Source organism: Culex pipiens, chromosome 3 (assembly GCF_016801865.2).
Source record: "Culex pipiens pallens isolate TS chromosome 3, TS_CPP_V2, whole genome shotgun sequence".
Taxonomy (NCBI): domain Eukaryota; kingdom Metazoa; phylum Arthropoda; class Insecta; order Diptera; family Culicidae; genus Culex; species Culex pipiens.
This window is the reverse complement of record NC_068939.1, coordinates 5,800,310-5,815,788: the sequence shown is the minus strand read 5'-3', so window position 1 is coordinate 5,815,788 and position 15,479 is coordinate 5,800,310. Positions and strand designations below refer to the sequence as shown.

General features: G+C 35.7%; 2 non-coding genes across 2 annotated transcripts; one reads left to right on the top strand and one right to left on the bottom strand.

Annotated features, from left to right (window-relative positions):
- Positions 1-12,148: 12,148 nt before the first annotated feature.
- Trnay-gua (transfer RNA tyrosine (anticodon GUA)) lies at positions 12,149-12,427 on the bottom strand. Its single transcript has 2 exons — positions 12,391-12,427; positions 12,149-12,184 (listed from the first exon to the last, which is right to left on the bottom strand). It is a non-coding gene; the product is annotated as a tRNA-Tyr (tRNA).
- A 98-nt stretch (positions 12,428-12,525) lies between these two features.
- On the top strand, positions 12,526-12,617 carry Trnay-gua (transfer RNA tyrosine (anticodon GUA)). The gene is given in 2 exon segments: positions 12,526-12,562; positions 12,582-12,617. It is a non-coding gene; the product is annotated as a tRNA-Tyr (tRNA).
- Positions 12,618-15,479: the final 2,862 nt, after the last annotated feature.

Genomic DNA, 15,479 nt, shown 5'->3' with positions numbered 1-15,479 from the left:
TTTTGATTCAATTATCCGAAGTGAAATTTTTCCGATGCCTTCGAATAATCGAGTCTGGACTGTACTCATAATATTCACAAAACTGGGTATTTAAAAAAAAAATGAAAACATAATTTTATAATTTTCGAAAAAAAAGAAAAATCACAAAACTACTATCACAAAATTTTGAAAAGTGCCCTGTATTAGAATTATAGCCATTTTAGGTTAACTTACTCAACAAAATTGATTTTTTTTTTAATTTAAAAAAATCGTATTCATCCTTGTACATCTTTGAAAAAATAACTTCAAAAAGCTGAAAAATGCTTTTTCGGACGTTGTTAATTCAACCATTGGTTGCTGAGATATATAGTCTTGAAAAAGAATAAAATTTACTAAACATGAGTTCTACCCATTTGACCCTCAATTTTCAATCGACGATTTCTTGGAAACTGATCAGATATTCAATATTAAAAAGTTAAACTTGCATGCAATTTTCTCAACTTTTTGAAAGATAATGTCAGATTTTTGAAATCACGACTTCCATTTTTAGAGGCCCAAATAATATGATTTAACCCCTGAATAGTCCCAATTATAACCTACAACTTTGCCACCAGACACCAAATCGATCAGAAAATCCCATTCGAGAAACCTTATTCTTTTGAGAAATCAAATTGCGTGTGATTTTCGAAATCTTTGATTTGAGAATTGTTGGTCGGTGTTATCAGTTTTGATTTTTTTAATCAGTCAGTGGCCCCAGACATTTTAGGTCAGTTTTGTTGACCACCGCCGAAAAAGTCAACATTCCGATCGTCCAGTTCAATGACACCCGAATAATGTCCCGTCCCAAAACGTGGATAACCAATATTGACAGTCCAGGGGCCCTCAAACGCACCATAAATACCCATGTTTGTCACCGCTGTCGTCCAAATTCAAAAACACACACTCGCTCGCACGCATGTCTCAACCGCGGCGGCCACAGTCCGATTGGTGGACGCAAAAGGCAAACAAATTAATCGTCCAACGTTCGCGATAAAATATCGATTTTCTTCCAGCTCACGTCGCCGAGACTCACGATCCGAGACTTGGTATACATACCCAAATACAGAAGCCAAAAAGTGATCAAATTGATTAATTTACAACCGCGTGTAGCCATTTTCGCGCGCCGTTTTTCTCTCTCGGGGATCGCAGAGTGCCATGGAGCAGGAGGGGGCAGCAGCAGCTGTTGCTGCGATTGAAACAATTTGATCCGAAAGCAGGCCACCAACCACACTGTATAGAGCAGACTGTCCGAAAGGGAAGGCGGCGTGGGAGCAACTCCGGGTTGGAAAAATCGCTCAACATATGTTCAATTGCTGTTAAATGTAGCTATAAATTTAATTAAGCCACCGTTGTACGCACGCGTTTTTCGCTATGAACAGCAATGTGGTGCAATGTGTGTGTGCGACGGGAGAAATTGCTCCCGATTGCGGTTGCCACTTGCCTGTACTCTACGCGAGGTGGCAACACGTAGCGACCCTGGGGTATTGAAGAACCCACGTGAAGATCCCAAGTTTTTCAAATCGCGTGCCGCAAACTCGGCACAGAATGTAGTTCAGCTTGCACGAGGAACCAGATTTGCGCTCGAGATCAATTATCCATCAGGGAAAGAGAGAGTGTGAGACTTGGCATGGCCAGCTGCGCTCCCGGACGATCCCAGTTATGCCAAACGGCTCTATTTTCAATCATCTTCCGTGCAAACGGCTGCAACGGATTGACCAGATGACTTAGATATTATTTCAGCTATATGTTTGCTGCGGGTTTGCGTGGTGGGGAACTGACCTACGCCTACTCGGACCCGATAGCGGCTTCAGGTTGAACAGGTTGCAATCGTGTGTTGCCGGTGTTGGTTGCTGTTGTGCGAGAAAGTGCGTGCAGACTGCGGGCTGCAGGTGTTCGAAGCGGTTCCTGGCCTCTGGCTACCGGATTGAACGGGTAGTTTTGCATGCTGGTCTATTAGCTGAGCAGTTGAGACTGCTGTTAGAAAGGTAGTTTTACTTTTAGTGACTGCAAACTTATGAGAAATAGAATGGACACAGACAAAATGTAATGTAGGTGATGTTTTTTTTAGTATTTTTCGTAAATTTAACTTGACATTTCAAGGTATTTCAAGTATTTTAGAGTAAATACACCGTTTGTCTGCGGAGGATATACACTGTCACTACAGGTTGCCTCTATCTATTCAAGTGCGCACAGTTGGTTCGAATCTTTTTGCTCAATGAACTACAATTTTACAACTTGCAAACCTGCCAACTTTCCAGGAAATCTCAAACAAATTTCACACCTGTTGCAGTCGTTGAACAACCTCTCCAGAGCACTCGGACCTCCAGTAGGGTCATTCAGAAATTGCTTCGAGATGCCAAAATTTCCTGGTACTCTAAACGAGTACAAAAAGCCCCACCAAGGGAGCCCTCATTCACCTGCTTGGGCTCTGCCATTCAAGGTACGGGTTCATTGAGCAGAAATTGTACGTTCTCTGCACGAACTCAGCAATAAAAGGACCCATAGTTCTCTCGTCGAGGACCTGCAGTACAATTCCGCCCAGCATCCCCTCTTGTTGTGACCCAGCGGCAGCTACTCCAGAGTATCTCCTCTCCTTGGAGTGACCCTGAACGGTTCAGTCTAATTGCTCAACCTGTTTGCATGCCATCGTTCGCTGAGGTTCTCCAAAGGATGTAATTCGATTGCCTTCACTTACGAGAGGACTGACTTGAGAGCTCAAAGAGCCTCATAAACTTCCATCCCGAAAGTTTACACACAATAGATAAATTTTGAGAATGAAGGTAAGGAAAAAAATCCGAATCGTTCGAAAGAATGCCAATGTTCATTCATAAAAATTCTAAGGAAGATTCCAGGAACCATCGCCCGGTCTGGATCCCACGCAGGCCCAGAAAGCCCAAGGGGCGGCCAAAAGAGGCCGAAAATAATATCCACCATAACACATAATAAGGGTCTGAAAACGCTATCAATTCATAAAAATCAAGTACAAGTGAAAAGAAAACAACAAAGCATTTAACTTTTTTCGCTCCCAGTCTCTCTCTTCCTCTCATCACACACACTCAAACAATCTGTGCGTGTGATGATGATGAGCCTTCCAGCCCAATATCTTCGCCATCGCCATCAACCTTAAAAGCCCTGCGAGAGTGCGCAAGGTAAAATCGACAGCAACTTAAGGGTAGGTAGCACTGGACAAACATTTTGAAAGGGTTTAAATTTTAAATTTAAAAAAAGTCAAAACGCTCAAAAAGCAGGTTATTTAATACCATAAAATTTGACTTACTATATAATTAAACCTTATCAAATGTGCCTCAAGACTATTTTGCTCCAATCGGTGTCGGCTTGTGGGAACACAAATAGCCCGCGTGTATAGTTGCCGAAAATAAGCCCTTACCGAGATAGAGACGAAAAGTGGAACGAAGTAGGACGTGAAATGGACCTTAAGATTTGTTTCCCTTGTGAACACGGATCGAATTATTTTATTACCTTTTGCGTTTGTTCTCTTTCATTGTGTTTTTCTTTCTGGGAGTTAAAGGTCTTTAAATGCTCTAACTTGATGTGATCGTTGGGTAATGGATGTTTCGTAATGGTTTATAATTTGAGGCTGAAATTACTGTTTACTGCAAATTTATTTGATTCTAATTAGCTAAAGTTCTTCAATATCGCAATTTTTTTGTTTTAAGACAGACAGAAAAAAATATTCAGGAAATTGTAAATATCAAACAATATCATCATTTTTCAAGCAGCAAAAAATACAAATTCATTTTTAGAATGACAATGTGAATTAATGATGTCATGTTATGTGATAATTAAAAAACTCATGATTTATTAAGAAGTCAAGAAAAAATTGCACAAATCAAAAATATGGAGCAGATAAAATTCATGAGATTTGTCAATTTTTATGAAATCATTAATCTTATTTAACAATCTATGAATAAAATTCACGAAATCATGTAATAGTGTATAAAATTTCTTAGATACCAAAAATCTTTAAATACAAAAATTAAACGAAAACAAAAATACAAAAATTCACAATGAAAAAAACTAGGGTACATTCAAGGAGTGTAATTTCCAGGGGGGCGAAACCAATATTTCATACCACACACATCAAACCTCGCGGTTTGGCCCAACCCATAGAGCAGATTCCAGCGTGTCGGAGAGAGGGGTCTCGCGGGCACTGCCAGTATCTGCAACGGTCGATCTACGGATCCGAAAGGGACTGATCGTAAAACAAACATACCTCACCAACGCTGACTTCGCAACTCGGCAAAGGTTAGTCACAGGCCACGCGATAGTTCAAATCGAAAGCGAGAAGTTATTTGTTCACCAGTCACCACCACCACCACCGCAGCCGTGGGGTCTTTATGGGTCCTCACCTGGGGACCTGTGAAACCTGCAATTGCATCTAGAGTAGGACATTCCTCCGCGGTCGCAACATGTTAACGGTAGTGTTGTGCCGATCAAGAGGACGGCATTTTATCAGATTGTAATAATTTACTGTGTTTGTCAAGATATATCACGACTTTGCTGTTTGGGCCACCGATAGGCGCCTTAGCGAACGGAGGGCCGGCAGTGGTGCCATATCGAACGGATCGCGATCACGATGTTGCCAGATCGTTTGGTTGTAAAGTTAAAGATAAACTCAATCCCGTTGAAAGTGACCCAAACCAACTTGAACATCTTTACGACAATCAATAAAACAGTTAACGTAATAAAAGATAATTAAGCATCCATCCAGTGCTGCCAGCAGTCCCCAGCAGTGTTAATTTCACTGCGATGCACACAGGAAGCTCGTGTTAATTACAACCATTACGAACGGGATGCCCCCGGGGGGAAACGTGCAAATCTGTGGAAATCGCAGCGCCACGGACAGACCACGCGAGCGAGTAATTAGCCGAGTGATCTAGACTTAAGCCTGGATGGTCGCCGGGCTGTGGTCGGTCCACCGGCGGACGTGCTTTCACTTTTGGGTGCCACCCCTTCCTGTCACCGATGATGCGGCTGCCGACGGGGCAAATCCCTGAACCTGAGGCCCTGCGGGGGTACCTAGAGGCTGAGGGAGTAGTAAATCTGAACAACTTGTTGAAACCTGATGTATTGAATTAATTTTTTAAATCTATGATAAACTTATTTAAAAAACAGGCTGCAGTTTTTGAGAACCGCTGAGTCTTTCATAAGGCATAATAAAAAAAAAAACAATATTAAATCTCAATTCCTTTTTCAAATGGTCCTTTGTACAAAGGAAACCCATGGCCAATTGATTATTTTGAAAAAGTAATCTAGATATATTATTTTTGTCTCATAAATTTTTTCATCCATTTTTTGCTAAAATAAATAAGGCTTTCTTTGGACTGGCTGCGCTTGTGTTCGATTAGATTAGATTAGATTAGAAAATAAATAAGGCTTTTTATTACACTCAAATCCCGATGGTTTGACACCAATTGTTGTCAAACGAACGGGGTCACTTTTTAGTTTTGACACCCCTTTTACACGGAGTTCACACACACTACTGAACGTTTGTTTTGATAGTGTGCGTGAGCGCCGTATAAAAAGTGGTAGTTCGTCACTTTTTAGTTTGACTTTGACCAACCAACGAGGTACAAACTAAAAAAGAGTCAAACGAAAAAGTGACCAACCACCGGGGATTGAGTGCATATCTAAAATTTGAAAATTTGCAAAATTATTGCCAAATAAAATTTTATTCACAAATACGTTTTTTTTAAATTAATTTAATTAATTAAATCAATTCATATTGGTTATGTGCATTAAATTTAAAAATATACTGGAATCAAAGGTAAAACATAAATAACAATTTTTGTCTAATTGCATCATTACATATTTTATTTTTTATTTTTGGAAATTGAAAAGTCACCTCTCAACTATTCTGCGTCTGTTTTAGATTAGTTTGGATTAGATTAGATCATTAATCTATAATAATTTCAGTCATCCGAGATCACCAGAAAATGTATTACAAAAATTTAAGCGGCCAGCCCTACTGCGTTGCGTTTACCACAGAGAGGATTCTGTGAACGGGTCACATTTCACAGAATCTACAGGGGAGGAAAGATGCGTGGACATACCGAACCAAACGCTCCAGTTGGTTGTTGCATAAGTGTTATGCACCCTTTCTTATAATGGAGTATCATTAAAAAATATGCTCTTTTGATTTTGATCTGGATCATAGCTGCATTTATTTTGTTTTTTCGAAAAGAGTTTAACATATTGCTAATTATTTAATGAGAAAGTTGATTAGGAAATTTGACGCATTTTGAATTGTTTGACTTTCGACTACATACGGAGAGTTGAAAATTTGAATGTGTAAATGAAGCTTTTTTTATGTAATTTTACCTGAATTTATGTGTCAAAAAATGTAAAAAATGGTGCCAAAATTTAACGATGATGATGTAATTTTACTCAGTTTTTAACATAAAATAACTTATTTCTTCTGACAAATTCTTTCAGTCAAATATTATGTTCGAAAAATTGGGTAACTTTGCAGCTGAAAATGGAAAAAAATCATTACTTTTTATGTATTTTTTATAAGCTAATTTAGGTTATGTAATGTGTAATATAAAAGCAAAATAAACCCTATGAAAAACTGAAAATAACAGCAAACTAAGAGCAAAATCAATATATAAATAAAAGAAAAGACTTAAGAATTAAAAAAAATAGAGAAAAATAAAACCAAAGCAAAATCAAAACAAGAACAAAAAATAAAGTGAAGGTTAATTACACAAGTATTAACAAAAACCAAAAAAATACAAATCAATTCAAAATTAAAATGCTATACGTAAACAAAAAAATAAGCAAAAAATGCAAAATAATAGAACAAAAGAAGAAAATATCAACAAATAAAAGCAATATGAAAAGAATGTAACAATAACAAAATATAAATGTTAAATAATAAAAAGAAAAAAAAACCTTCCAGACTTAGTCAAGCATGGACATGATTTATTCAGATAAAATAATTCACTTCCATAAACCATTTGTGTCGTTATGAAAAATCATGATGCTTTTCAACAAAAGAAATCCACAACAATGTTTAATATACTTTGACTGATTTTTTTTATACTCCAATCCAAACCATTAAAAAAAATCTAACAACATATGCACAAACCAATTCAATTATAAACTAGGTACAGTCCAGACTCGATTATCTGAAGGTTCGATTATTCGAAGTTCGATTGTCCGAAGGTTTGTATAGGACTTCGGATAATCGAATCACGAACATTTTTTTTTTGTTTTTTTTTTCTTGTATTAAACACCAAATTCGAGTTCTGCGACCCCGCTTTAGTCAAATTTGAATAGTTGATTGCCTATTAAATAATAACATGCATTTTTTCAATGTTTCATCACCGCCATTTTGACCGCCATCTTGGATTTAAAAATTTTAGTTCACTTTAGCGTAGTTTAGGGGTCATATTTGAGCTCGACAGTAAAAAATAAGACAACGAAAAAAATTTTTTTTTTCGTGGTTCGATTATTCGAAGTTTTCATTATCCGAAGTGAAATTTTGTTTTGAAGCTGTTTTGTTTTACTTTCATCGAAATATTATTTGAAATCAGTTTTTCAAATATTTTTGATAATTAACTTATGTTACGATTCACAGTGGCACAAATCTTTCCCTACAAGAAGTGTAATGTAATCAACCCAAACGGAAATGAGCTTTGCTTTCTTCTGGGGCAATGATTGGCAGCCACATGCTGTCCTGTACACCCCTTTTGTGGCGGCTCGACCGCGCAGCTGCAAAAGTATAATATGTTAAATTAATGCAATAAATATTTCCGAATGTGAAAGATCCGCGAAATTGCAACCGCTTTTGACAGTCGTCATTTTGGCTGTTTACTGTTTCGGTGAGGTTTTGCTGGTTGGTTGCACGTGTTTTTGCGCTTTTAAATCTCTGCCCCCCTTGTGAACACACACACCGGACACTTTCTCCGGAGAATGTTATAAATAATTAATGCTGAAGGGAATGCATTTAAATTTGTCCGTTTTGCACCCCCCGCGAACGGAAATGGACACCTGATTGCAAATCGGGACAACGCTTCGCGGCGGGGAGTTGATTTTTTGTGGAACTGTTTTGGCGATTATTGAATTACCGATGCAATTACGTGCTCAGATTCGCAGATTGGACGGTTTTTGGCGATTTCGTTTATGGGCAGTGATTTTGCAGCTGCCGAGCAAAGGGAAAGTTCGTCAGGACACACGTGTTTCACCTTTGGCAGAGCGGCTACTGAAACAGCAGCGGCAATAAGCGACGAACCTGCGGGCTGATGGCCAAATCCGGAAAAACCGACAAACAACTATTTGAGAAGCTTTTGTTTTCGACTATGCGAACGCTTTTGACCTGGCCTGGAAAACAATGCCTAAATCTGGCAGATTTGCATACATTTCCCCAAAGTTTGCTCAAATGAATTTATTGTTGTTTCGAGTTTTGGCTGGGAACGGAGAAATGCAGGTGTTGATTGCTGCTGTCGGACGAAGAGATTTGAGAGGAGAGGAAAAGATTTTACGACATGCAGGTGCACATGAAAAAGCCGGCTAGTGGACAGACAAAACGGTTCAATTGCAGGAAGGATTAGACGGATAATGGATTTGCATGGTAAATTAAGCTTCCGCATGCTCAGCAAACGAGTAGCGTTAATGAACCTTTGCTACTCGTGGCCATTTCGATGCGCTACTCAAGATCATTCGAGTACTGGAATAAATAAATGCGCCGGTATTAAATAGTCAATTGAATGATTAAGTTGATTTATGAAAAAATGAGCAGGACATATTAAGGAAGCATTAGTGTTTTCACAATATTCTCATTTCATGAAAAAAAAATTATATTTAAACATGTTTTTGTACAACGAAAAAAAGGAAATCTGCAAGTATTTTTTAAATGTTGAACAATTTGTAGTGCGAACCTTTAAATTTGCTTTTTTATGGAATCAACTTTACGCTTTTTTAAATTTGTTTTAGAGCAAATTTACACTTATAAGAGTTCTTTTAAATATTTTTTTTAATAGTACAAAGTAACCTTTTAATTAATAATAACCTTTCTTTGTTCCAGAATTTACCAGTTTTTGTTTTCAGCCAACTTTAAATTTCATTTAACGTGTCCATAACAAAATACTTTAATTTATGTAAAATTATCAAAAAATTGAACTTCAAATTCATAATTTCAAATACAGCCGCCCTGTTCTTTTCAAATTTTAATTTAATTTAATAAATTTGAATAATTTAAATGGCATGTTTCGATTAAGAAACACAAAATTGAAACATAAAATAATATCATGCAAAACAATGTAAATGGGTCAAAGACAAAGTTTGAACAAATAGTCTATCCCAGGGGTGACCAAAGTATGTTCCGACAAAGTAGCTTCGACAAAATGTTCATTAAACATTTTTGGAAATAAGTTATGAAACGTTTCAATTTGAAGAAAACAGTAAAGATTAGAACAATAAAAAAAATCGTTTTAATTAAAAATTCATAACGCACCATTTCTTATGGGCTGGGCCTCAAACTTATTTTGCACATAGAAACCATCCATCTCGGTATTCGAACTCATGCCATTTCGATTACGAATCTGAGTGCATAACATCTGATTTAGGTGGATCGAAATATATTGAAACATTTTTATTATATTTGTGAAATTAAAATTGTTTTTAGACATAAATTTTGCATAAAATATGTAATAACCCTTAAACCTTAACGAGACCGTGTTAAATAAACTTCTTACAAAAAAATTGCTTAACCTAATTTGAATGTTTGTTGAGGCATGAATCAACCATGAACATAATATTTTTTTGCAAATTACTTGGATTTGTTGATTTTTATTGATTTGAACAGATTGGTTGGATGTTTTTATCAAAACTGTTGGAATTTTGTTGACGAAATGTTCAAAAATACTTGAAATTTCAACTGAAAGATGTTTTTTTAAATTGTATCGATTAAAAATAACGTATTTTTTGTGATATTAAAAAAATATCACATTTAGCCCGCAAGCTCATGTGAGCTTCAAATTTGGCCCGTTATTCAAATACTTTGGGCACCCCTGGTCTATCCTGTTCGTTCCTTGTGTTACAAGAACTGATGTGAAACTTGAAATAAATTTTTAATTAAGTGTTTATTAAATATTTGTAATATCTTTTAAGGACAAAAAATTCAAGAGATTGTAAATACCTTCAACTGATAAAAAATAATTCAATCATTTTCAAAACATTGACGAAAATTGCAGAGCAGAACCAAATACCCTAAGCTATTTTATATTTTTAAAAATGTTGATCATGAAAACCTATGCTCATGCTTATGCTTATTTTAAAAAATGTTGATCAAGAAATGATAAATAGTGCCTGAACTTTAAAAGCATTTGCAATATAAATTAATTAGTCTTGCATGATTCTTTTGATTTTCAGTTTTCAACCTGGAAGTATTCTTTACGAAACCCTTCTAAATATTACTGGAAATAAAAGTGCAGCATTTGAAAATAAATAATATTTTTTTCCTGCGATGTTAGAAATCAGATATCACCCACAGATAATCATTTGAACAGTTAGGTTCAGTTTAATAATTGACTATAATTCTTTTTGACCTAAATATTTTAGTCTAAATAAAATTATGATTAAAAAAATTCATAGATAACACTTAAAACAAAATCTCTTTAAAAAACTTTAATCAAACCACCTCAGTGATTTATGCCCTCCTCATAAAATCAATTGCAAAAGCTTTCTGATTGTTTTAAATTAAGCCGGAATATTTGCAAAAAGCCTATCAAAAAAAGCTTTTTCAAAGGTAGATTCCCAACATTTCCACAAAAGTCGGAAATCATGGTTTCAATTAACGATATCCGAGCCGGATCAGTTAAGTTCAAGTGAAAATCAACCTTTTTTTAATCCAAATTTTTTTTGTATATAACTTTTAAAGCATTTTACCAAACTTAATAATCTTGTATAAGGACTTATGGGATTCCAAATCGGACCGATTGGAACAAATCTGGCATGAATTCATTCAGCCTGTTCCAAGATATTTGAGATACATTTTTTCTACACACACATGCACAAACGGTTGCTCAGAGTTAAAATCGTAAGTGAGGCAGATAAAATTTCTTGAAATATTTCAATTAATAAAATCAAATCTGGGAACTTATCATTATGATAAACTTGAAAATAGAACTAAAATATAGTGATTCAAATAAGTATACTTTTATATGTTTAAAACGGGTTATTCAACATTGAACATCTTATTTGCCGATTCCACTCGCACTTCGCATATTACGAGCTCATTTAGATATCACGACCACACCAAAAACCGCAGCAAGCTATGCGAGTGCTTCCCACCAACGTACAAGATGCAACGGATTCCAGGCCGAATTAGTCGCTCTGGTGGCATTTCTATGGTTGCTTTGGTGGTTCAGCGAAGAAAAAAAAAACCACTAAACCCATTTGAAGCCCAACGCCAAAGTAAATCTGTGCTATCAGGGTATGCCAACTGCACTGCAATTGAATTCATGTTAATTTTCCCAAATGGCACCGGGCCGTTTCTTCACCTCACGACGACGACGCCGTGGTTGGCAATTTTCTGTCTCAGTTCTTTCCCGTAAGGATGGCGTTAAATTTGAACCATTAGAGATCCCAGCTTCTCGATGCCACCGTGAAGGGGGGGCGGGGGCGGTACGGTACCGCGAGGGTCTCCAGCGTAGGAAGAAATGTCCCGCGACAAGATCGTGTTTGTTTTAGAAACAAATTTCTCCCACCAGAACTAGTCACGGTAAATTGGCTGGTTTTTCCTTCGTTTTGCCGTTCCAATCGTTGCCGTATCCACCGGGGCACTTGTTCCCCGGGGTCCGTGGCCGTCGACGACGTCGCCGCTGCGGTGGCCAACTCTGGCTTTGGGCTGGCTGGAAATGGAGGAAAAGAAAAACAGTCTCTGTCGCTTGTAGTAAAATGGTTAAGATATGTCAAGACATGGGTTTTGTGTAATTAGATATCACAAGTGGTCCGGGCTTGTTGAAATGATCCATTGTGGACCACAGCTTCTCGGGTGGTAGGAACGAAGGAAAAACTCGTGAGAAAGATTTATCGACTGTTGAGACCCCTTCGTGGACTTCTGTGACCGCGTTGAGGTTGGGAAGTAGTAAAAAAAGTACCACACTCCTTCGAGCCGGATTTGAACCAGCGACCTATAGGGACGTGGCGTTACATCGTGCTGCCACCTGGTTTTTTTAAGCGCAAGAGTGTAAAAGTGCTGAGTCATCGTCTAAAAATAGACGGCGTCCTATCTCGCCCAGCAAAATGAAGTCGATAAAGTAGTCGGTTTCGATGAGCAAAAGTGGAAAATGTGGTCTAAAAATAGCGACGCCATCCCCCTATGGATAACTGAGGAATCTTAGCGCACTACAGTCCACCGCTCTACCAACTGAGCTATCGAAGGTGCAAGATTACGCAGATTATGCACCGATGCAGTTAACGCAGTAGGCTGCACTCACCCATGACGAATGCCATAACGAATGAAACCGAAAGTCATAGCAGCCTTCGATAGCTCAGTTGGTAGAGCGGTGGACTGTAGAAAGATCAGCTGCGTAGTAATCCATAGGTCGCTGGTTCAAATCCGGCTCGAAGGAACAAGGTTTACTTTTTACCGTTCCTTCAATCAAACAAATTGGTCTCCAGCAACTCTCGGGGACCGCGCACAAGCAATTACAACTGGACCAATTAGCTAATTGTTTGAGGTTGACTTTCGCTCGGAGGTTGTCAAGCGTCCCGGTGGCGCGACCATTGGCCGCGTTACCGCACACGAAGTGGTCAGCAGCAGCTAGACGTCGTTCAGCTCTCCACAGGTAATTGGTGAAAATTAATCCACCAGTTGCATTTTTTACTGCTGCTTGTATGCAAAAAAATAAGCTACATGAGTTACGCGCGCGGGTGTCCTGAGCTAAGCACATGTAGCAGCAAATTAAGTGCCACTACCGTTTCTTCTGGCTGGCATTCGGACTTTTGAGTCAGTGCAAGTGAAGGTGGCTGGCTGTGTGGGGGGACATGATAAGTATGATTGGTGGCTTGAACAGTTAAACTAGGGATCGAGGCGCAGTTGCTCTTTGCTCTTTGCATGGGGCATTGCACGCGGTGAGCCATCGGGGATCTGAACTTTTCAAGCGGAAAGACAGTCGTGCTGGGTCAGTAATTGGCTGGCATTACGCGGTGTAATCTTGCTGTGATGAGGAGGAATTTGTTAGACTGCACGTGGGTTGGAAATTGGTGCAATTTGGTATAAATTGGGTAGCAAAAATCTGAATATTTGAGGCAATTTTAATATTTTGAAAATTTTGTCAATTTTGTCAATTTTGTCAATTTGGTTAATTTTGTCAATTTTGTCAATTTTGTCAATTTTGTCAATTTTGTCAATTTTGTCAATTTTGTCAATTTTGTCAATTTTGTCAATTTTGTCAATTTTGTCAATTTTATCAATTTTGTCAATTTTGTCAATTTTGTCAATTTTGTCAATTTTGTCAATTTTATCAATTTTGTCCATTTTGTCAATTTTGACAATTTTGTCAATTTTGTCAATTTTGACAATTTTGTCAATTTTGTCAATTTTGTCAATTTTGTCAATTTTGTCAATTTTGTCAATTTTGTCAATTTTGTCAATTTTGTCAATTTTGTCAATTTTGTCAATTTTGTCAATTTTGTCAATTTTGTCAATTTTGTCAATTTTGTCAATTTTGTGAATTTTGTCAATTTTGTCAATTTTATCAATTTTGTCAATTTTATCAATTTTGTCAATTTTGTGAATTTTGTAAATTTTGTCAATTTTGTCAATTTTGTCAATTTTGTCAATTTTGTCAATTTTGTCATTTTGTCAATTTTGTCAATTTTGTCAATTTTGTCAATTTTGTCAATTTTGTCAATTTTGTCAATTTTGTCAATTTTGTCAATTTTGTCAATTTTGTCAATTTTGTCAATTTTGTCAATTTTGTCAATTTTGTCAATTTTGTCAATTTTGTCAATTTTGTCAATTTTGTCAATTTTGTCAATTTTGTCAATTTTGACAATTTTGACAATTTTGACAATTTTGACAATTTTGACAATTTTGACAATTTTGACAATTTTGACAATTTTGACAATTTTGACAATTTTGACAATTTTGACAATTTTGACAATTTTGACAATTTTGACAATTTTGACAATTTTGACAATTTTGACAATTTTGTCAATTTTGTCAATTTTGTCAATTTTGTCAATTTTGTCAATTTTGTCAATTTTGTCAATTTTGTCAATTTTGTCAATTTTGTCAATTTTGTCAATTTTGTCAATTTTGTCAATTTTGTAAATTTTGTCAATTTTGTCAATTTTGTCAATTTTGTCAATTTTGTCAATTTTGACAATTTTGACAATTTTGACAATTTTGACAATTTTGACAATTTTGACAATTTTGACAATTTTGACAATTTTGACAATTTTGACAATTTTGACAATTTTGACAATTTTGACAATTTTGACAATTTTGACAATTTTGACAATTTTGACAATTTTGACAATTTTGACAATTTTGACAATTTTGACAATTTTGACAATTTTGACAATTTTGACAATTTTGACAATTTTGACAATTTTGACAATTTTGACAATTTTGACAATTTTGACAATTTTGACAATTTTGACAATTTTGACAATTTTGACAATTTTGACAATTTTGACAATTTTGACAATTTTGACAATTTTGACAATTTTGACAATTTTGACAATTTTGACAATTTTGACAATTTTGACAATTTTGACAATTTTGACAATTTTGACAATTTTGACAATTTTGACAATTTTGACAATTTTGACAATTTTGACAATTTTGACAATTTTGACAATTTTGACAATTTTGACAATTTTGACAATTTTGACAATTTTGACAATTTTGACAATTTTGACAATTTTGACAATTTTGACAATTTTGACAATTTTGACAATTTTGACAATTTTGACAATTTTGACAATTTTGACAATTTTGACAATTTTGACAATTTTGACAATTTTGACAATTTTGACAATTTTGACAATTTTGACAATTTTGACAATTTTGACAATTTTGACAATTTTGACAATTTTGACAATTTTGACAATTTTGACAATTTTGACAATTTTGACAATTTTGACAATTTTGACAATTTTGACAATTTTGACAATTTTGACAATTTTGACAATTTTGACAATTTTGACAATTTTGACAATTTTGACAATTTTGACAATTTTGACAATTTTGACAATTTTGACAATTTTGACAATTTTGACAATTTTGACAATTTTGACAATTTTGACAATTTTGACAATTTTGACAATTTTGACAATTTTGACAATTTTAACAATTTTGACAATTTTGACAATTTTGACAATTTTGACAATTTTGACAATTTTGACAATTTTGACAATTTTGACAATTTTGACAATTTTGACAATTTTGACAATTTTGACAATTTTGACAATTTTGACAATTT